This window comes from Haemaphysalis longicornis, unplaced genomic scaffold (genome assembly GCF_048455015.1).
Source record: "Haemaphysalis longicornis isolate Haplotype H1 unplaced genomic scaffold, Haemaphysalis longicornis Haplotype H1 scaffold_1, whole genome shotgun sequence".
Classification (NCBI taxonomy): domain Eukaryota; kingdom Metazoa; phylum Arthropoda; class Arachnida; order Ixodida; family Ixodidae; genus Haemaphysalis; species Haemaphysalis longicornis.
Window position 1 is genome coordinate 230,791,232 of NW_027526203.1, and position 13,330 is coordinate 230,804,561.

Below are 13,330 nucleotides of genomic sequence, written 5' to 3' on the forward strand. Positions count from 1 at the left end.
ATATTTCCGACGTTCGAAGCCTAAAATGGTGTTTTGCGCCTTTTTTTGCGCCTAAAACGCTCTTTCGTATGGCCTAAAAATCCGTCCTCTAATCATAACCATCTATTTGTGAAACTCGTTGTAAAAAGCTGGCTTTCCTGCAGTGCATTTACGCTTTTCGACGCCATCGGGGTGGGGCATAGAAAGATTAGCTTAAAAATCCTAAACTTCTAGTATTGCGACACAGTGGCCGCCATTCCTCGAACACTCTCAATAGCACTTCGTGGGCGACCCATTTCGCGTTGTATGTGAGGTGGGCGACCGATCGTGTTTCAGAAGTGTTGCAACAAACCCGCAAGAACACTGCACAGTCCTTCAGGAATGGTGTAGACATGTACGGTAGCCGACCATTTTTTCGGACTCCGAAAATTCGGACTTGCTGGATATTTCGGGCTTTCCCGAGGAACCGCCAGTTGTCCCATAGGAGTAATGACTCATGGATTTTTCGGACTGCTCTCATATTCGGACTATTTTTCCTTCCCCTCCAGGTTCGATTATTTTTTCTGCGAGACGTTTGTAGTCAAGTCCCACATCACACGCCGGCGATACATCTGCGAATGCGAGTCACAAATTCCATCTCTGCGGAGACGCTAAGAAATGCCAGTTCGCTGCTCTCAATGTGGAAAGCAGTAGAGTGCTGTTCGTATCTAAATGACACCATTGCTGAATAATCCAACCTTCCCGACTAGAAACTGACCTTTGGCCTCTTTTTCACAGCCATGACTACAAACATGACAAAGGCCCCCTTGCGTGGCTCTTCGATGGCCGCACCTGCGTACCGTGGCGCTTCCCGGCAGGCAGATGCCCTTCCCCCAAAGCAGAGAGCCAGCAGTCGTCGCGTCGGCCAGTGCTCTTCAGGACCCAGGACGCATGCGTCCACGCCTGCCGCCAGAGAATCCCGGGCTTGGGCAACGTGAGCCGTAACGAAGCCGCTACTTCTGCTTCCCTCTGCAAGTCAGCTGTGTAAGCATTCGCGCAAACAGTTTTTCCGGTCGCAAGTTATCGCGCAGTCGAAGTAAGGCCCCCATCGGCAAAACTGGACGCATCTCACTTGCGCCCAGAAAAAAATATTTTCGTTAAGCACTCCATCGCAATCGTCATTCGGTCTCGCCACTCGCGCTCAGTCACACGTCAGTCCCGTCATCCCCTTACACTCGCTCGCACTCACCACTCGCATCATTCATTTACACTAGCTAGGAAACAACCCAAATCGGCTACCTACAATTTGCCGCTCAGACTCACTCCCTCGCGCCACACACATTATCCGCACATGCTTAGTCGCTCTCACTCACTCACTCACTCACTCACTCACTCACTCACTCACTCATGCTTTCCACTTCCATTCACCCCACTCGTGCTCACCACTCCCATTTGCACATCTGGGCGAATGGGAATGGTGAGCATGAACAAACTCATTCTCTCGCATTTAGCACTCACACTCAAGCGTTGTTCCTGTCCTCCTTCCTTCAATGGCTCGTTGATGCTGACCTAAGTTTTATCCGAGATGCTTAATGATGACAGCAACTTTTATTTTCTGCAAAAGCTGTCGGAAAGCAGGAAGGAGAAGTGGGAGCATTTCGGGATTCGTCCCCTCAGATGGCGGGCTGCAGCACTTGGGCGCGTACAGTAGGACGAGCTTAAAAGACCCCCGCAACGCTTTTTTACATGTACTTTTCGGGCCCTGCGCCTGTTCTTCGAGTCGTTCAGATACAGACGTAAAAAGGATTATCAGGATCAGTGCGGAAATACGAAAGTTATTAAAGTTTTAAATTTAAAAATTTGAGAATAACGTGATGTATGGGGACAGTACAGTATTTAGAGGTTACAAAAGGGGACAGTCAGGACTGACTTTGTTTTCAGCCCCCCTCCCCCTCCCCCTCCCTCCCCCTGAATGTTACCCACGGAAAAGGAAGAAGGTGGACGGGGCCTGCATGGTTACAGACTAGCCGGCATAGAAAGAAAAAGATAGGGAAGAAAATTACTCACTTTCATTCATTTCCGCAGCCCGCAATGCTTCTGGTGCAGACACCACGAAACAGTTTTAGGAGACTACCAATGAGCATACGGAAGGAATGATGTTCGAAGGGAAAGGTGAGGATGGGATTCACTTTCCCCGCCTTCGTTAGATAGCAAACCCTCGACGTAACTTATCCCTTATCGACGCTTTGTATAAAGGGCGAGTCATAGGTTTTCAACGGGAGTATGCCTCAAGAACTGCTGTCGAATATAAACTATACACCTTGTCCTTTGTTTCCAGGTCGGTCGAACCGTGCTCCGAAGAGCAGCTTCGCTACCCGTATTTTGCGGTGCGCGCAAGTGTCTCTATTTGGGGCGTCACTTTCCGGTGCCTCCCCGCCGTGCCGACGGTTCTCCTGCCTGGCTACCTCTGCCTGCTGGGAACGAATCGCTTCCTTACACGTGCTGCTTGCCACAAAGCCTGCTTCAACAGCCTCCAATAAACACATCACCGGGCAGCTTATTGCTTCTCACTTTGCAGTTCTTGTAAGCAACCACACTACTGGTGCCATTTAACAACAACAACAACAACAAAACAAAACGTCGAAGAGCTTTCTTAAACATCCTACAGTTATGGTTTGGCAAGGTAGAGTAAGAGCTCCGGCAAGGCCGAAAAATAAGCGATATAGTCGCGTGCCTGGGTTTTCTACCCAATTCCCGGAACAGATGCAGGAACCTGATATCAATAAATATACACCGCCAGAAATTAAGAAACAATATTGGAGGACGAGGTTAGTGCAATGCAATAAAAACAGTTTTAATTTTCAGCCAGATTGACCACGTAGAGAAACGGGAAAAAAATTAAGATCCATCGGTGGATCTTTAGGAATGCGTGAGAATCTCGTCCTCGCTCGCCAACTTCGGGTTCAGCCCGATGCACACCTTTCTCCGGGTTCAGAAATCGGCAAAGCTGCATTTCGCGTGCGTACCTCCTTCACCGTGCCGTCAGCGCTAAACGCTCGAACTGTTTCGGGGGTCACGTTTGCTTGTTAGAGCGGCAGCACTGGCATGCTATCACTGCTTTTGTTGGCACCAGTCGCCGCATTTCATCGCCCTCATTCCCATTCCTTCCTCGTTTGCCTCCCTGCACTCGCTAAACACTCGATTTCACAGCACGTTGACAGGAGTCGCATGTCCCGCCGAGAAGGCGTGTGACCAGCGCATCCGCACACGTTGGCGGCGAGCCACACTTTTAACTTGACGTCTCCACAGCAGCTTTGCGAAGGCGGCTCTCGCCACTCACAACGACAGCTCTCACCAGGCGCTCTCACCACTCGCTAGATCTCTGCTCTTTTGTCGCTCGCTCTTCTGACAGATCGACGCGAAAATTTTGCCGATAATCATCATTAATAAAAATCATCAGTGCCAGGGTCAGAAAACTTTCATGTACTAAGGAGAGTTCTTTGTGCTAAAATTATACCGCGACCCACGTGTAGCTTCGGTGTCAAGTAGAATAGAAATGCTGAGTAAGAGGGTCGTCTTTGAGAAGTTAGTACCCAGCTTGTAAGAATGTTAGTACCCTGTTTGTAAGAATGCAAGACCCCGGCAGATGAAGCGCAGTTAGAAACAAAGATGCGCGACCAGCTGATATCAAGTGAATAAGCCGGATTTCTGGAATCGAGCTTATGCGCCAGCTTCCAATCAAACAATTAACTCCTCTCAATTTGGGCGGTTTGCTCAAAAATTTGCAGGGGATAACTATTTTCATGTTTAGGTTGTGAGCTGCGATAGCGTTGCTTCGTAGTCGAGAGACCATTTTGTGACGGAGCTACTGCATTTCCCATGCATGCTGCCCAAGCGCTGATGACCTGTTGAGAGACGGGCACAACGGTGAATGTGCAGCGGCACAGATAAACAAGCACTTATCGGCGAGAATGCAGAGTGCGAAGGAATGAACCCCACTGCGCAGGCGCGGTGCGTGCTGAAGTCACGTGTCCTCTCTGCCCTTTCGGCTGTACTATCGTTTTTGGTGAACTTACCGACCTGCCTTTTACACCCTCCAGTTATTGCTGCACCCGATCGCGGTGGCAGGCGGGCGCTCTGTTCTCGCTTTCGCCGTCATTTCCAGTTGGCGATAATGACGTTTCCGCGTTTGTCATGTGGGCCCGCAAAATCGCTTAATGAGACTGGTAACGCCATTGCGTCAAAAAGCTGCTTGCCGAGTCAAACCAAAGATGCCAAGCAACGAGGTTCAGTCAGAACATGCCGGCCCTATACGATATCCTGGAGAGTTTACAACACTTTTGGACAGCTATCGGGTCTACCAACCGGCCGTTGACTCCGAGGATACGTGCTGGATACCTTCCGTGCAGGCAGCGTAAAAAAGCACCGTGGAGATTTTCCCTCTCTCAGGTGCGCGATGAAGTGCCATGCAGGGGACAACGGGGGGTGCATGTAAAAAGGCACATGCAAAGTCGAAGCAGGACGAATGAGAAAAGCGGTTGTCAGGAGTGTATGAAACCGAGGGTAATTTTTGCTTTTGATTTGACTTTCACCCTTTTAACCCGTTAACATTACCATTTGTGCTGCTGTTGGTTTCAATCACTGAAATTTTGTGCCTATATGTAGGGCTGGTAGTTCACTGCGGCAGAGAGCGTCGATCGGCGTTGCAGTGCAGTTAACTTTTTCGGCCCTGGAATTTCTACGTCGAGCAGAAGTCTTTCTGCGTGTTTTCGTACAGTTTTGGACCCGAGGAACGTAGAAACAAAAAATGGGCTGAAACTGCAAGTATTACTTTACAGGCATGACAGTTAGTTCGGTAATTAGGCAATTAAATTTTTTTCCGAGTATATTTTTTCCTTCTTTTCCACAAAGCTGCGACACCCTGAGCATACAGAAAAAAATAAAAGGTGTAAATGTAAGTATCTACAGATTTATGGACATTTTAACAAACCAGAATTTCAGTTTCCGTACCCTCCCCGTCGTCATACCCTGTGTTGTTGCTGTTGTTGTTGTTCCTTTACATTATTGGCGCATACCCACTTAGGGGATCGGCCAACATCAGTCGTTAATTCGAATGAGATTACTGCCTAGGTCACGGAGAAAGAAGTATTGCAGGAGTGGAATCCGCTGGGCTGGGACAGCGCGGGCGGGCTGCGCGTTAATGTCCACGGAGCAAGATAAACAGGAGCGCCGACTTCGCTCTCTCCGGCAGGCTCTTAATGTCCATCACTCGCGGATCGCAATGTAGATGGCGCAGCGAATGGCGCAGCGCCGGCGTTCCCCGTGCGCCGGCGGCGGCGTTGGCGGAACGTATTCCGTCGGCTTTTGTCGTCCGCTTCGGCGACGGTAGTTTTGGGCGCGAGTGCTTTGGGCCTGCTTTGGCGCCGCTTCGCTTTCATTGCGCTCCTCCTTCGCACGGCTTGATTAACTTGTTCGGCAGCACGTAACCCGCACCCGAAGGAATTGAGTGGTCGTACGGCAAAGACACGTTAAGGATTGGTTTGCATGGCGGGAAAACAAAATGTAGAGACCACATATAGACATATGGCTGCTATACAAACCCGACCTTTCGCACAGTGCTTGCCGTAAATGTGACTCCGTTTTGTAAATTTGTGAATACCAATTCGGCTGTGTTTAACAGGTTTTACAAAAGGCGAAAGAAGCAACTGGTTCTGATCAATAGCGATTATAAAATTTGCCGGAGCTTTCTCGCAGTTTTCCAACTTACGTCCAAAATAGAGTGTGCCTAGAACACGGACCGGCACGCACACGCTCATCAGAAAAGAACAGAAATGCGATAACATCACCCGCGACTGCCCGCGACGTAGCAATATGCTCAAGATCAAAGCCCTGACAGTGCGGTCTTTTCACAAGCCTTCACTTCGCGATATTTGAATTCGTCCAGACACTATATCTCTGTGGTGATGGCTCGCCGAAAGAAAAGGTTTGACGAGCCAGTTGTTTTGCTGGTCAGCCGCTTAAAGAAAAAAAAAAAACGCCGAGAACCCTGGTAGGCTCAAAATTGCAGCCATACAAATCGCAGCATTTTATTTGGAGTCCCCGGCGTTATCGACGAGATAAAACGACTGTAGAGCGACAGTGAACATGGGGCGGTAAGTTGCGGCACGAGTTACAATGAAGACTGCGTTTGATATTCTTGGGTGCCTTATCAAGCTGACAGTGTTTTTGTATACTTAATACAACAGGGCAGCCGTCCATTTCAGTCAATAGCACAGAAATGTGCATCATTGCCGTTTGCCGATGGAGACTCCGGGCGACCCTTATAAGCGTTGTTCGTGCGCAGAAGCAGCATAAACATTTAAGCATGCGGCCGGAGAGCGGGCTAACAACAGAGGGTAAATTTTGTGCTGCATCGATTTGTCGTAAGCAGAATCACGCTAGACTGTATGTTGTGGCGTTGCATATTACTCTTGCGCATTCTTTGGTGCTACTGAAGTCGTCATCGTTCAGTTGCGTCTTACATCTGCTGGGTTAGTAGAATATTTTAGCGGGTCTTCATAATGTCAGAATAAACAATCCCTGATAGGGAATAAGCGATCGCCACGTATGCGGTGGCGTGCAAATATCTGCGCCGTCTATTGCGGCTGAGCACGGGTGTTTATATTCCGCGCGTGACCCGCCGCGGTGGCTCAGTGGCTAAGGCGTTGCGCTGCTGAGCACGAGGTCGCGGGTTCGATTCCCGGCTGCGGCGGCCGCTTTTCTGATGGAGGCGAAAAGCAAAAACGCCCGTGTGTACGAGATTTCGGCGCACGTTAAAGATCCCCAGGTGGTCAAAATTAATCCGGAGCCCTCCACTACGGCGCGCCTCATCGCCTGCGTTGCGTCGGCGCGTTAAACCCTACAATCAATCAATCAAATTCCGCGCGTGAACGCGTTCCTCCTGCATAGTAGGACAGACATAAGACAGACGTCGCTGCGAAAGAAAAGACGGCTCTGGGGAGAGCGAAGAAGGGAAGAGCCATGTACAGGGGCACAGCGACGAGAGGGCGAACGAAGGAGGAAGAGAGCAAAAGGAAAGCTGGGCGGCCGGCGGCGCGTGGACGTTATCGGCCCGAGGATATGATTTTTTCTGGGCCACAGTCCGCGCTCCTCTTTATATCTTGCTCCGTGTTAATGTCACTGTCTGGCGAGGGGGAAACGCAGCTTGCGGAGCAGCACAACAGATGGCGCGTCAAGCGCGTTGCCATTAGGGTGCCTGGATGTTCCTCCTCGCCGCCCCTCCGTGACGGGTGGAGACAACTGCGTCGTCTGCTACGAAAGCCGGCATGTTGATCCCCGCCGCTGGGGCAGCGCGCTGCAAGCACGGGGATGTCCTGTCGGATTCTTATATGCACACGCATTCCGTGGCCACAAACCACTTCCAGAGGGAAGGAGAACCTATTTGTGGGATTGTTTGTACGTCTTAACAGTGAAAACACTGCGCTAGCTAAGTCGACAAGACGAAATAGCGGGAGAAACACGGCACACAGAGGCGCATCCGTGCCTACCGCCTATACGTGCGTCTCCTACTTTTTTTGTTTTGTAAACTTAAGGCAGCGCAATGTCTCTACGCTTTTAAATGTAACACGCATAATAATGCATCAATGAGGCTCGCTTCTTGATCGTTAGTTTTGGTGTTAAATCTCATCTGCGAAAAAGTTGCGTCTTATATAAGTGCGTTCAACGGGCAATGTATTGTGAAACGACTTCGCGGGAGAAGTATGTTACATGAATCGCCCTGTTCTTCCACTAAGTCTGTCTGATTTCGCAGTTAACTGATATTAATCATGAGCCTTCTTTGCCGAAAATCATAGCCGCAAAAAGCATACCTTGTATGTGCAAGATAATGCGCAAATGGCGAAGCGAGGACTCAGTTGTTGTAGTAGTGTATGTAGTTGTTTCTCCAAGGGGAAAACAAAAGGTAAAAGTGAATGGACGAAATAGCAGAGGCTTATCTAAAGCACCGCGGTTAACACATAAAGAAAAAAAAAGAAAAATCTGCCAAGAAACACCGCTTTGTAAATGAACAAAACTGCCTAATCGGCGAAGCCATTTAATAGGTACAGTAAATAGTGGCGCAGCATGCAGAAGTTAATTTTGGGTGAGGGGGTGGACCTCAGAGCTGTGCACGGGCCGAAATATCTAGGCCCCGCCCGACCCGTCCCGATAGAGACACGGCCCGGGCCCGAGACATTTATAAAAATTGAGCCCGAGCCCGGCCCGAGCCCGACGAATATTTGAAATCTGAGCGCGAGCCCGGCCTGAGCCCGCCAGAGTGTTGTTAAATATCATCCCTAGTCCGACAGGATATTAACATGAACTTGAAGATGTTTGTTGTTAACCTGAAAAGCGTAAGCACAAAGCGAATACAACTGTCTAAGATTTAAATTTCCTTTAAACTTGGACCGAACTTTGTACAACTTATCCTCACTTAGAAGCTTTTTTTTTCGGTAGCCGTGTAACTTCATTTGCCAGCCTTCGAAATCAAGGCACACCTGAGGATACCTAAATGATTCCGAGTAAGGGGATTTTTTTTATTATTGTAATTTTTCAACAGAAATTGCACCTTGCGTTCTTCCATTCCTTGCTGAAATTTGATCAGACGATGCGTCCGGCTTCACTGTTTAATTTTTGTCTTTCCCTCTAGTTACGTTGGCAGCATGATTTTATCTGCGCTTCAGTTCTTTCTTGCCTTTAGTCATGGCTCTAAAGAAATGCTTGCGCGAAATAATTATGGGCTCTGCTTAGAAAATTGGTTCTTCAAACTCTGCACACACTGCGAAATCCAGGCCACGTTTGTTCTGTTTGTTTTAGTTTGAAAACGAGAGAGCAAATACAATCATGTTGTAGTCGGTGGCTGGAGTGTCCTCGTTTCCTGGCCCGCTCTCTCCCACTAAGCTGATGGTTTGATTGATTGTAGGGTTTAACGCACCGACGCAACGCAGGCGATGAGGCGCGCCGTAGTGGAGGGTTCCGGATTAATTTTGACCACCTGGGGATCTAACGAGCGCCGAAATCTCGTACACACGGGCGTTTCTGCTTTTCGCTTCCATCAGAAAAGCGGCCGCCGCGGCCGGGAATCGAACCCGCGACCTCGTGCTCAGGAGCACGAACTAAGCTGGTGGGACCCAGATGTTTCTTTTATTGATGTGAAGGCTTTCTAAGTGCAATCGTTTTTTATGATATCTTTTAACGGCGCGGTAGTGAATCAGCACTTCCTTTTGTTTTGTTTTCACTTTACCTGAAATATCAACAAAAAAACTTTCTCTTGCCAACAATTTAGAATTTGCTGCACGGATAGCCGTGCCTCAGGAACTGCCCGGGCCGGATCGGACCGGCCCGGCCCGACAAAATTTTTGGTTCAAGCCCGAGTCCGGCCCGGGCCCGAAATATTGCGTGCTACCCGGCCCGAGCCCGGCCCGCGGGTCGGGCCGAGCTCGGGCTTTCGGGCCGGCCCGGGCCCGTGCACAGCTCTAGTGGACCTAACTCCAAAAATGGAGGAGGGGAACTTGTAAGAAAACTATCAGAAAAAAGAAAAATCGATTCACAATCGATTCATAATTAAAAGTAAAAGAATTGGGGTTCATTTGGTAAAAAGTTAAAAACAAACAAACACAACCAAACAAAGCGAGAAGTCATGAAATATAATTCAAGGCGAACTGATTACAACAGAAAGTCTCCCAGTTCGCTACACACAGCCACATCTCGTTATAATACTCAAAATGATGCAATGAAATCCCAAAAGTACGTGTATGGTTCAGCACCTTCACTTGATCAATTAAAAATATTGCACAAGATACCACCACAGAAACATTCGTCAACATTCGCCAACCATTCCTGCAGTGGTTTGTGCACAGAGGCACGCAGCAACCAGGCATTTTGAGCCGCTAATCGCGGCCAGACAGTTACAGCACGTCGGCCGCTGCACAATTCGGCGGTTCCGCCGCAGTAGCTGGGATCTTAATGGCGGTCGGTGGCTCCGAAAACCGGTCGAGGCGGCGAGGGACCCTGCAAAGAATGTCTCCACCCTTCACGGGGGGGCGGGGGAGGAGGAACATTTAGGCACCCTAGTTGCCATAGTTTACATGTTCTTCTACGGGCGCAACTCACAAAAATCGTAATATCATCTAAACTATTGTGAAAATTGCCAGATTTCTTCCTGTTAAATAAATAAATAGAAGTGCTCGACATTTTAGCACCAGTTATTAATAAATACTGCCCTAGTTACAAGCCGTACAGCGCTTGAAAAGAAGCACTCGAAGGAATCCCGGAGCAGATGACGTCTGCCGACACCGCCTTCCCGCCACGAGTGGTTCACTCTCACCGCTCTCTCCTCTCGCGGTCGGCTTCTCAGATTTGCGCGCGCTTTTCATGTTGCGCAGACAGGGCGGCGAAGTTAGGTCAGTCTAAATATGAACGAATTGCATTGAAGATAAGAACCATCATTTACTGGAACTAATCATACCTAGATTCTCAACCATTTTTTTTTATTGTAGGTTCGTGTTCTAAAAACATTGGCCGCGCATCTGCTCCTTTCGTTGCAAATGCCGTCAAAATACGATAGTCTTTATAAGCTTTTGCGAAGTAAATGCCTCCCTTCGGTTTACCGCTCACCTCTCATGCTGTTCCTCTTGCGTCGCGCTCCTCCCAAGGTAAAGACGCCAAATGTTTGCTTAAATCATTTTAAATTTCCCGCGTTCGCTGCTCCAAACCGGGTGTCTCGATGCGAACGCTGCCGTACGGCGAAGACGCGCGTTAATCGAGGCGCCCTACTTCAACGTTTATAGAACCGCGTTTCCCTAGTCCACGTGCTTTGCAAGCAGAACGTTAAACCTATCTAGTGGAACCTTTCGTAACTCTTGCCACATGATTTCTTCAAATGCCGCCCGAAGCTATATGGCGCGGGCGACAGCAGGCGACGGCAGAGTGATATTTTTTTCTTCAGTTGATGAAGTATTTAATCTCGCCAAAATCAAACATGTACGATTTTTTATAAAGGAACGCTGCAAATATCACTTCTGTATTGATTTGTTGTCTCATATTTGCGTAATGTCTTGTTCTTCTTCAACAATGATGACAAGTATGAACATTACACCGGACATAGACGGGTAGATTTAGCTGTGACTATATAAGACTATTGCGCAGGCATTGTTTTGCTTTGGCGGGGTGGCTGAATCAAGTCACAGACAGACAGACGGACAGACAGACAGACATACAGACAGACAGACATACAGACAGACCAAAATTTCTGGGTTTAAGTAGCCCAAGAAAGACTATCGTCTTTAAAAAATCAAAGCCCCTTCGTCCTACGAAAAATTGGCCGCGTATCTGCTCCTTTCTTTGCAAATGTCGTCAAAAGACGATAGTCTTTATCGACTTTTGGCAAGTAAATGCCTCCCTTCGCTTTCCTGCTCACCTCTCATGTTGTTTCTCTTGCGTCGCGCTCCTCCAAAGGTAAAGACGCCAAAGCTTTGCTTAAATCATTTTAAATTTACCGCGTTCCACTGCTCCAAACCGGGTGTCCCGATGCCAACGCTGCCGTACGGCGAAGACGCGCGTGAATCGAGGCGCCATACTTCAACGTTTATAGAACCGCGTTTCTCTATTCCACGTGCGTTGCAAGCAAAGCGTGGAATCTACACTCTTAATCTGGTTCCATATAAGTTCCAGTTAAAAAGGGTGATCCATATATTTTATGTGGATCCGAACGAAAGAATAACTGGAACGCGGCATATAGGTGGATCTTATCTGGAACCGTCAGCTTGTTTTCTTTATGTTCGTGGTTTTTATCTGGAAACGAAGAAATGGGGTCATGCGATGTCGGCGGTTCCGGTTACTGTTCCGCTTATGTCCCAGTAAACGGTTGGGGAGAGTGCGTTTGTATATTTTTTGCTCGTGTCTTGTTCCACATAACTCATGCACGGCAGTGAAGTATGCACTCTTTCATGCATCAACTGGAACAATGAACCGCATATATATTAGGTGCTTCTTGACCCAAGATGCACGTGCGCGTTTAATATACACGCGCACACCGCACATAAAATTTAATGAAATTTGCCGACATCTATGAAACTGCCTTGCAGCAGTTAACTTTCATAATACGGCTAAGCTGTAGTTTTAGTGTTGTCCTTTGGCAGAAAACGAAATCCCACTTTTTTTTTTTGTCAGCGCCGTACAAAGCATTAAAAATGTCGAGGGGAGGATGTCTTAGGCAAAAGAAGAAATTGCAGGAACCCATTTCCAGGTGTTCTGCGGCACCCAAACCGCTTTCGTGAACATCGTATTTTTCTAATTTGAGGCGTCAAGTACAAAATTACCAGTGACTTCAATTTGAGGAGGACTAAACGTCTTCCCTTTCCCTATATGCCGTTCGGGCAAAGCCATAGCTGCTATAGCGCTGAAGAATTCGTGGTGCTTTTGTGAACATCTTCATTACGAAATACTTGTTGAGGCGATTACATTTTATGCATTTGGTTTACAAAGCTTCGCAGAAACGGCAGTTTTTGTTCAACACTCAGTCATCATCTCGCTGTGGTGTAGTACGTGCTCAATGGTACTTAGTCCACGTTACTTATGTTGTGATGGGGTACATGCATAATGGTAACCGACTGCGTCACATTTTACACCACACACATCATGCTACGCATGCAGTTATATGCTTAGAAGTTAGTTTTTGCATTTTGTCTCATCCCGGCTAGTAATTTTCACAAGCAAAAACGAAAGCCTCTTGCAGGAGGAGAATGACACAAAACCCGGAGAACTAAATCTACCCCGCGGCATCTGCCTTACATTCTATATATTTATACTGAAATGGCAGTATTATTTCAAATATATGCATTGCAGTATCGCGAAAATTCGCAGTGTTATCCTAATGTTGTTACTTGCCGTAGTAATTCAAGTTCACCGAATGACCTGCCTTCTACTGCTGGTCTCCCCGTTGCTCTTTTCCTGCACTATTGGTGTTAATGAAGAAAAACTGCTGGGAAACGGGCAGATGTATTATTACTCGCTAATTAGCGAGTAATCACACTGGATTCACTATGCGGAAGTAGTTTTCTATAACGTGGGTATCAAAGAGCGTCGCAGTATATATTATTGGTATTGGAAAGACTTGTCAAGAGAACGCAGTCAATAAAGAAGCGTTGTTTTGTTTTCACTGCAAAGAACGCAATAAAGCTGTCATCAAAGTTTATGCACACATACCGCACGCGCTCACGGCCCGCGGAGAGAAACAACTTTAGCCCAACTAACGTGTTAAATGGGCTAATATCTGAGCTCTTTGTTCCAGCCTCAGAGCCACGTAGACGTCCGATTAGAGGCCTACTCCCATTTT